The following is a 10,054-nucleotide window of genomic DNA, read 5'->3' on the forward strand; positions in this document are numbered from 1 at the left end:
AAGGGTACAGTCGGCAGGTATACATTTTCAGGGTACGTACAAAACTGCTTTATGTCAAGTTTTCATGTTGTAATGTTCTCATGTCATAAAGGGGGAAAACGTCCTTCATTATATCATTGTTGTGGGTCTTTTCTTTTGAGAAGTACAGTGATGACAGACAAGACTGTTAATTTGCTATAGACGCACCAAAAAAGCCTTTAGAAAAGATTAGCAGGGGAATACTGTATTGTGCACGGGCAGAAAAAAAATATGTGAACAAGTTTTTCCAGGTATTAAGTCATACTGTTAGTTGTTTTGACAAAGGAGCGCAAGCATGTCAGCAATAACATTTGAAATGCCCAATCATCACAATAGACAAGCAAATGACAAGCAAATGTCACGCCAACAGAAGCAACATTTTCTAGATGGGTCATACCTGACCAGAGTCATGAGAGCTAGTTCCGAAAATCCGTCATTCGAGTTAAAAATAAATAAAACGTTCATTGTATTTAATAGCCAAGTTCTATTAAAGCTAGTCCTCACCTGCATTGTATACAATTATTGGCAGCAACCCAAGCTTCCATGACAACAGATAATTGAAGCTAATGAATTCTCCTAATGTTTATATCCCCTATATATAAGCTCTCTGTAAGGTGAGCACCATCATTGTCGTCTAGTGAGCCCACACCTGTCACAAAGCACACATACACAAACAGCAAATGTGAAAGTTGTGGGGTTCTATTACAGTTTTGTTGTCCCGTATTACTAATGTTTGAGTAGTGCCTCAAAGCAGCTCTCTTTCATTCTTTCGGTTTCAAAACTGAGGTGATGCTTTAGGAAACAGGTTGTATGTATTTTGTGAGGTCTGCAGGTTGGAATGGGTTCTTCCAGTGAATGTCAGTGACCCTGCCACAGGGCAGCAAAGAACTCCCTCAGGTCCTTTTCTTGATTCTTTCAACCTCAAATGAAACAGACCAGGTGTAGCTGCTTGTATCTTAAAGAATTTCTGTGCATGTGGGGGTGTGCCGTGTTTTTAACTCTGTGAAACACAGATGACTGCAGATTAACGTAAAGTGTTTATATGAAGTATAAAGGGCCAGGCAATATTTACTTTACGCTATATATACTTTCTATGAAGCATTTTTTAATTGACCATAAAAAACAGACCCAGATGTCTTAATAGCCCGCGTGTGTTAGAAATAAATTGTATAATTTTTTTTGCCATATACATAAAACAGGACAATTGTTTATGCTGTAAAAAAGTATACATGTTCAGCCTATAGCATATTTCTGTAATTTTATCGGAATGTGAGCGGTCCGAGGACTGTGTGGCGTGGCTTTTTAATCGATCTGTTTCTTTTTTAATGAAAAAGAACTATATATACAGTATATGTACACACACACACACATATCATTTTACAATATTAATTGAATACTGATAAAAAAAAAGAGGAATTCCAGCTGTAATTCTAAAAAGTATTTTTTATATATATTGTCTTTTCACACCAGATTGCTTGGCTTTCTGCCTATATAGTGCAAATGCACAATGATAAATGCAATAGATCATTCTTGACACAATATCTCCAAGGAGATTGAATGGCTGCTGAAACACTAAACTGACACGTGACAGCACATTCTGATGAACTGATGAGGCACAAACAATGCGCTCAAACACTTTTAAACCCTTTACGGGTCTAAGCCTGTCCATCACCATATGATCAAAATCTGATTTCAATTTCCACTAAACCCAACGGTAACTCCAACAGTCCCTGAGCAGAGTTTGTGTGGGTAGTAGATGTAAGAAGGGTCTGTTTAACTTTTACAATCCCAAAGCATTTATTTTCTGTTAGTTTATACTATGCATATATATCTCAGAGGTGGCGATGCGATTTGGTGCGCGGGTGGACAGCCATTCCAAAACTTTCCGGGAGAATTGATCATCCCCCACACTCTTCTCCTGGGGGCTCCCTAATATGAACTGACCGTTCTTACTTTCCCATGCACTCACAATTTAGCCTTTTTACGCACATGCACACGATACACACGTGGATGAGCACAAACACCCACTTGCACGCGCACAGAAATAGTCTACCTGTCTAAATGATGGATCAAATGTCTCCAAATCTTATACGGCCTCCATTCATTGTCTGCATTCATTCTCCACAGTGTTGATGGAACGAAGCATTCAAAACTCCCTTTTCTAATGGTACGTAAGGGACCTTAGACACAATAGCTTTGAAAAAACACCAAACAGAATTCTGCTACTGACCCCTAAACCCTCTCAAAACTCCCGCCTGCACACACATTGCTGACCTGTGTGGGATGAAGCTCCTTAGCTCATTCCACGGAAGAAAGACTACAGATGTTCCTCAATCACTTCCATCAGGATCACTGGGCAGATCAGGCTTAATGTTCAGTTCTAGACTTCTTGATGAGACCAACTTTATGATCTTTATTTTATATTTGGCTTTCCAGAGATGCTGGATGTATAAGCCTTTATTTTTCATTCAAATTCTTAACACACTCCTCAGAATTAACCAAAACCCTGTAGGCAGATATTACTGCAGATTTATCCCATCTGTTGTATTACAAGTAAACATGCACTTTCAGAAGTATCACTGGTATTCAGATTATTCACATTCTCTGTTAGGGCTCAGCTTGACCCTAGCAAAAACCTACAGTGTACACAATAAAGCAAATTAGAATACAAACCACCAATAATAAAATCTTACCCGGTTAAAATTCATTGTACTTAATACAAAAATCAGAAGATGCTTGCAGAATGTTTTATGTCATTTATGTTTGGATTGAATAATTAACCCAAAAATCTGAAAATTCTAAAATAATTTGCTCGCATTTATGTCGTTCTAAATCTTTCTTCTCTATAACACAAAAGAAGATTATTTCATCCATCCATCTGGGTGGATTCAATACAATGGCACTGATTCTGGTTTGAAGTGACTCACCACAATAGTTTTAATTCAAAGTAACCAGATGTTTAAGCAATTTCCCCATTATATCGTAGTTGCTGCCACAACACCTCCAGCAATCTTGTGTTGACAAAGTCATGAAGGTTCTACCTGATATTTCAAGGTATTAAAATGGCTAATAAAATGAAAATAAGAATTAAAGTGATATGTCACCCAAAAATTAACACGCTGTCATCATTTACTCACCCTCTTGTCTTTCTTCCTTCCGCAGTACACAAAAGAAGATACAGTATTTTGAAAAAAGTTGGCAACCGAACAGCACCCCATTTACTTCTATTGCATGGACACAAAACCAATGCATGTCAAACTATGATTGACACTTTGTGTGATTTTGTACTCACCCACATGACGTTAAGCATGTTTAGAGAACTTCCGGCGTCTTTGGTGCACAAATGAAGATATTTAGGTGACATCCTCATAGACATCATGGTGTCAGTTTTTGCCACTGACTATCTTCATTTGTGCTCCGAAGATGTCGGAAGTTCTCTAAACATGTTTAATGTCATGTGGGTGAGTAAAAAATCACACAAAGTTGACTTTTGAGTGAACTGCCCCTTTATCAACATTCTTCAAAATATCTTTTTCTTGTTCTGCAGAAGAAAGAAAGTCACACAAGAGGTTAATGAGTAAATGCTGACATGATTTTTATTTTTAGGTGAACTATCACTTTTAGTCTTGGTTGGAATGTTAATAATTGCATTTTGACCGGTGCAATATGTTGTAGATACTGTACAGTATATGCACAGTATGTGGGTAACAAATACAAGAAAAAGGCAGGGATGTGTGGAACCTCTCTGTAGACAGATACCTTCTGTACTGTGCCACCTAAAAAAAGGCCTTGAAAAGAGAAAGAGCATGGACCAATGAGAGAGAAATCCGACATCAACCGCCCTTCATAATTCCTCACCTTGTCGCCATTCGCAACTTATAATGCATTCAAGCAAATATGTTGTACGCTCAGTGTAAAGAGCATTGGGTGTCAGAAAAGCACTGTATGTGTAAATCCATTCATTTATCAGTACATGCAGCCCCTGGGGATCAAACCCTTTACATCAGCACACCGCAGTCATGCTCTACCAGCTAGAACAACACAGAAAACGCTAAACACTCATGATTAACCATGGCTTTCACTCGCAGCCTCTTTACATAGCAGACGAATAGGGATATATTGTCAGTCTTGTTCCTGACACAGATAGAGGAATTGCCAAATATTTACCAGAACTCCCATCCCCCAGGGTCAATTAGCTGTATTATAAATGCAGTCTCAGAGCAGCCTGTAATGGGAGTAAATGGGAAGTAAACACTTACGTGACTGCATTTGTTTAGCTGCCCAGGGGTTACACAGAAGTGACAGTGACTATGGAACGATATGTCAAAATCATTGACAGATTTTTATGTTAAGTGTCAAAATATTACAATGTGTTTTTTCAGCAACCCATCAAAGGACCGGTTCACTGAAAGCAAGCGATTTTGCAATATCTAATAAAATGTGACCGTTTCATCAGCATTCTGCAGGCCGACGGTATTTAGTCAATGCAGGAAACATTTGTGTACCAGTGTGAAAGACATGTGACATCATAGACTATTGTGTATAACAGGAATGATCCTTGTGAATATATCTGACTTCAAAAACGTTCAGCCACCATGTAAATACAAACGATGCCAACATTGACTCATTCTTTCTCTCTCTCTCTCTCTGTCTCTGATAAAACATTCCTCCATAACCTTCAAGTTTGTTCATGCAGTAACATTGTGTGTAACAAAAGGTGACTCAAAGGGTGGTTATAAAAAGCACACCTTTAGAATTATCAGTTTAGCCTTTGAACCTGAGGGCGTAATTTTGCTATAATGGCACCAGTATAATTGTGACTAAAACGGGACAGAGACTTTGTGGAGTCTGGCAACCTGCAGCGTGAGTAGAGCTATCACGTTTTGTTGACTTGGCAACCTCCTTATGCCCCGAGGTCTTCTGTGAAACCTGTAGAATTGCACCAGAGATTTTGGACGAACACCTGATTCTTGCTCAAACCTGCAATGCTTTGCTAAACGTCCAAGTTTCGTGTATTAACTTCTGCATGTCACGTAAAATCGATCTTGCCAATTTTTGGTGCATGTGACTTACGTAAGAGCGCCATTTGATTATCATGGCATTTGCTGTAAAGACAGGAGACAATGTCTTCAAAGGCTTCAATTTGTTTAAATAATTTCTCAACAGCTCACAATGTTTTTATTTTTAAAGAGATAAAGCTAGAAAAATGGCAAGAGAAGCTTGCGTGGCTGCAAACGTCTCTCTCTCTCTCTCTCTCTCTCTCTCTCTCTCTCTCACTTTTCAGGCACACACAACAATCTCTCTGTTTTGCTGAGTGCACAGTGGTTTTGTTATGACAGAGATTCTTTTGTTTAGGTTATGAGGCAGTAGAAAGGGGAACAACAAGACTTACTGCTGTTTTTACTGTCAGATGAACAATATTTTCATAAGGTGTTTCTCATCCTCTCAGATCAGAGGGAGATGACTGATTGAGACATGCAGGATCTATTTCCAACTTACACAAACACAAAGTGTATCGGCCTCCTCCTGACAGTTGTGGAGGGGTGACTCTGGCGCTTATAGCTTGATAAAACAGCATTGTTAAACTGAAGAAATCCAAGGTTAGCTTGTCTACAATTCATCATTTCAAAAAATTATTCATTAAAATGCTTCATGTGAATGCAGAGCACTGGTTTTATTTCTTGGAGAAAGAGCTAAATTATACTTTGTTTGCAAAATTACAGGAAAGTTTCCAGCTACTTAATTTTGAGGAATTAAAAACAAAGTACTTTATATAAACGTATGGTTTAGTTCCATCATAATAATTAAACACGCATTGATCTATGTAGGCCTATATGCAAATAAGCTAACTAAGGGTTTTCCTTTGGTAAAATATAATACAATTCTTCATGTAGTGGGATTCACCTCACGCACCTGTAACATCAGGCACGACAGAAACGAGAGGTATTTCAAGAGCAAGCGTACGCAGACAGCACCCAATGGAAACGCTTGGCATTTTCAAATGTCTACCATAGTCAGACTTAAGGTCGGTGAAAGGTTAAATGTTTTAACTTAACTGCCCCATATTGGCCATGATCCATGAATCTGCCCGAACTGATGCTAAGGTGAACACTGGTGTGCTGCTGCACTCTTGTGGTAAATTGGAAGAATTAAACATTGACTTTACATGCGCTCATGTGTGTACTTTACATGTAAAGTTTACTGGAGGACAATTTGATTTAGTCGATATCTTTTACTTTAGCCTATGTTTACAAAAGCATACGTTAAATAAACAAAATTACTGCAAGGATGTTTTTTTCCATGAAAACGTTTGTGTTTTCTTTTTCTGTTGCAAGTGAATAACAATCAATGACTGCATGTAAAGTGTTGGTTAAAGGGATATTTAAAATCAAAATATTAACAAAGAAGGGCCACTCATCTTTTTTTACCAGTTATTACAAACAGTTATTCCAACAAGAAGTGCACTTTCCTCATTTATGACCTTCATTGTTTCATGCTTGTCACCTGGTGCCCTCATTATTTGCTCCCTATTGTATGCCCTTGTGTTTGCTGTCTTGTGCCGGTTCGTTTTGTAAACCTGTATAACCCTTTTGATCTGGTCACAAGTCACGTCTCTAATCAAGTGTCTAGTCTCGTCCAGTCTGCCTTTGTTATTTCTTAAGGTTTCACTTGTTCTGCAAAAAACCGCGGTAAACTAACCTTTTTGAGGTGTGTTCTTCAACATTGCATTCAATTTTAGAATCATTTTTTAAAGGTCCAGTGTATGAAGTGTATTTAGCGGCATCTATCTGTGGGGATTACGAATTGCAGCCATCGGCTCCACCCCTCCCTTTCGAAGCACAGTGGCTGACATAAAACATATTTGCTTCTATGCCGAAGGAGATAATGTATTTACAAAAGGCGCTCTGTAGAGCAGTTTGTCCATTTAGGGCTACTGTAGAAACCGTAGAAAGGGAACCAGTTGTGTATGTAGATAGAAATTGCTCATTCTAAGATTATAAAAACATAAAGCTTCAGTGTGTAAGGCCTTTACACACCTCCGAAGACATAGTTACGTATGTATAATATATTGCATTTCTGCCAATAGATGCTCCAAAAATGACACATTTAAAGACCTTTAAAGATAATGGTATGTATTGAATTTCCCTGTGGTTACATTGCTAGGTCACCTATTTGAACTGGGGGATAACTGACTTACATCATGACAATAGGCAAAGGGGGAGGCGTTGCATCACTTTACAATTACTCTTTTAGCATTTCCCAGAAGTCTAACCCTAAATACAATTCTTTTGAAGTCATGGTACTTCATGTATCAACACCTAATACTAAGGAAAAACATTTTTTTAGAATGTATTCTGGCTGTTGTATATAGGCCTCCAGGGCACCACACAGATTGTTTTAAAGAATTTGGTGGGTTATTATCAGAACTAGTAGGCCTACTGGCCGCAGACAGAGTCCTTGTTGTTGGTGACTTTATCATCCATGTAGATAACAATACAGATGCTTTAGGAATGGCTTTTAAAGACACTCTTAACTCCATTGACGGTAGACAACATGTGTCAGTCAGGAGGTTAGATTTAATACTGTTTTACGGTATAAATGTGGACGACGTTAAAATTCTGCAGCAGAGCGAAGACATTTCGGATATTTTAACTCCACCTTCTCGGATCGCTAGACAGAGTTGCTCCTCTGCGCTTTAGGAAGATTAAAAATGACAGCACAACACCTTGGTATAATGAACACACATAGGCTCTAAAAAGAGCGGCCCCGAAAAATGGAGCGCAACTTTATGAAAACTAAATTAGAGGTATTTCGTACAGCATGGACGGATAGTATTAGAAAATACAGGAAAGCCCTAAAAACGTATAGATCCACCTACTTTTCATCACTAATTGAAGAAAACCTAGGTTTTTATTTACACAGTGGCTAAATAAACAAAACAAAAAAATGGTCAGCGACTTCTGATTCATTTTATGAACTACTTCACAAATACAATTCAAGATATTAGAAAAAAAATTATATGTAACCAGAAGTGAAACCAGCTGAACAAACATCTAACTACAGTGCCCCTAAAGAGAAATTGCTATTATTTTCTTACGTAGATCACAATTAACTAAACAAAATCATTAGATCATCTAAATCAACAACATGCATGCTAGACCCTATACCTACAAATCTACTGAAAGAGATGCTCCCAGATATCCCATTATAGATCCTCTTCTTAGCGTTATTAACTAATCTCTGACACTAGGACATTTGCCTAAAGCATATAAGGTGGCTGTTATTGTCAGGTCTCGGGTCTAGCACTCCCTATGTTGTTTGTGTTGTCTTCTGTCATTGTCGTGTCGAGCACGTGATGCTGTTGTGACAGCTCTCACGTGCTCGGAGTCTGCATGTTTTTCCCATTACCACTCGTTTCTTTAATTAGTCATTAGTTAAGTTAATTTCCCTCACCTGGTCATTCTTCTCCCTCACTTTGTACACGGCTGGTTTCCTCTTTACTCATTTATTTCATTCCCTTTATATACTGTGTGTTCACCCTAGTCTGTTGTCAGACCTTTGTAGTTTTTGACCCATCCTAGTCATGTCTGGTAGTTTATACCAGTTATTTGCCTTTGGGTATATCAAGCGCTTGTATTGTTAATTTGTGTTCACCGTGTTCTGTCCGGTCTTGACTCCAGCTTCTAGAACACTTCCGGGTGTGGTTTTCTCATCACTGTTACCCAGCGACCGCTGCCTCCTGCTTCATCCTCTGCCACTGACTGGATCTTCCGGAGACGTTTTCGGCCCTAGTCAATCCGTGGGTGCGTCCATTCCGGAGGAATCTGAGTTCGGCTTATACAGAGCTTGGCAGTTTCTCTTCCCAGTTGTCGGAGGAGTCCTGGAAGGGGTTCCCAGATTACTTACGCCTCAGAGGACCACAACTCTACACGCTACTTCCTGGTTGGATTCTCTTATCTACGCATGGTCTTACCCTGAGTGCTTCCGCCTCGGATTTGTGCTAACCTTGAGTTTTTTACTACCCTGCCATGGGAATTTTCATGGACTGTGTTCTAGTCCCGGGACTATACGGTAGCTCCGTCTCATTGGACTGTTTTGGGTGGGTGTATATTATCATTGCATTGTCTTTGCTGAGATCTGTCTATCCTCTTGACTGTCGTGCCCTGTGACTATCTGAATTCTCCTGCAATGGCGAGTAAGCCTGTTTTCAATAAAGAGATACCTGTTATATTCTGCATCTGACTCCTGTGTGATCCATGACAGTTATAAGGCCCCTTGTCAAAAAACCCATCTCGACCCTAGATAATTTGTTAACAGACCTATATCAAATCTACCTTTCATATCTGAAGTTCTGGAAAAATTATTCTCAATTATGTTCCTCCAAGTGAATGACATCAATGAAGATTTCCAGTCTGGATTTAGAGCACATCACAGTACAGAGACTGCTTTGATCAGAGTTACAAATGATCTGCTTTTGGTGTTTGACCGGGGTTGTATCTCCTTATTGGTGCTGCTAGACCTCAGTGCTGCATTTGACACCATTGACCACAGCATAGACCTACATACACTAAAATTAGGTCGGCATTAAAGGAATAGCTTTGAATCTTAAATTATTTATTCGACCGTTTTTAACATGTAGCAATAAAATCGCAAGTCCAGTACGGTGTACCACAGAGCTCAATCCTAGGGCCTATGCTCTTTGCATTATACATGCTAATTCTAGGAGATATAATAAAGCGACACAGAGTTAGCTTTCACTGTTACGCTGATGATACGCAACTTTATATTTCCTCATAGTCTCATGAAACACATTTCTATCAAATAATCAATGCAGAGTTGATATAAAAAACTGGATGAGTCACAATTTTTTGTTACTAAACTCAGGCAAAACAGAATCGTTACTTTTTGGATCTAAAACCGCCATACGTCACAACCAATTATACTGCTTAACTATTGACGGATGTTCCATAAAACCCTCGTCGTAGGGCAAAAAATCTTGGTCTTTTATTTGATAGTACTCTGTCATTTGAGAACC

This window comes from Barbatula barbatula, assembly GCF_947034865.1.
Source record: "Barbatula barbatula genome assembly, chromosome: 8".
Lineage (NCBI taxonomy): Eukaryota > Metazoa > Chordata > Actinopteri > Cypriniformes > Nemacheilidae > Barbatula > Barbatula barbatula.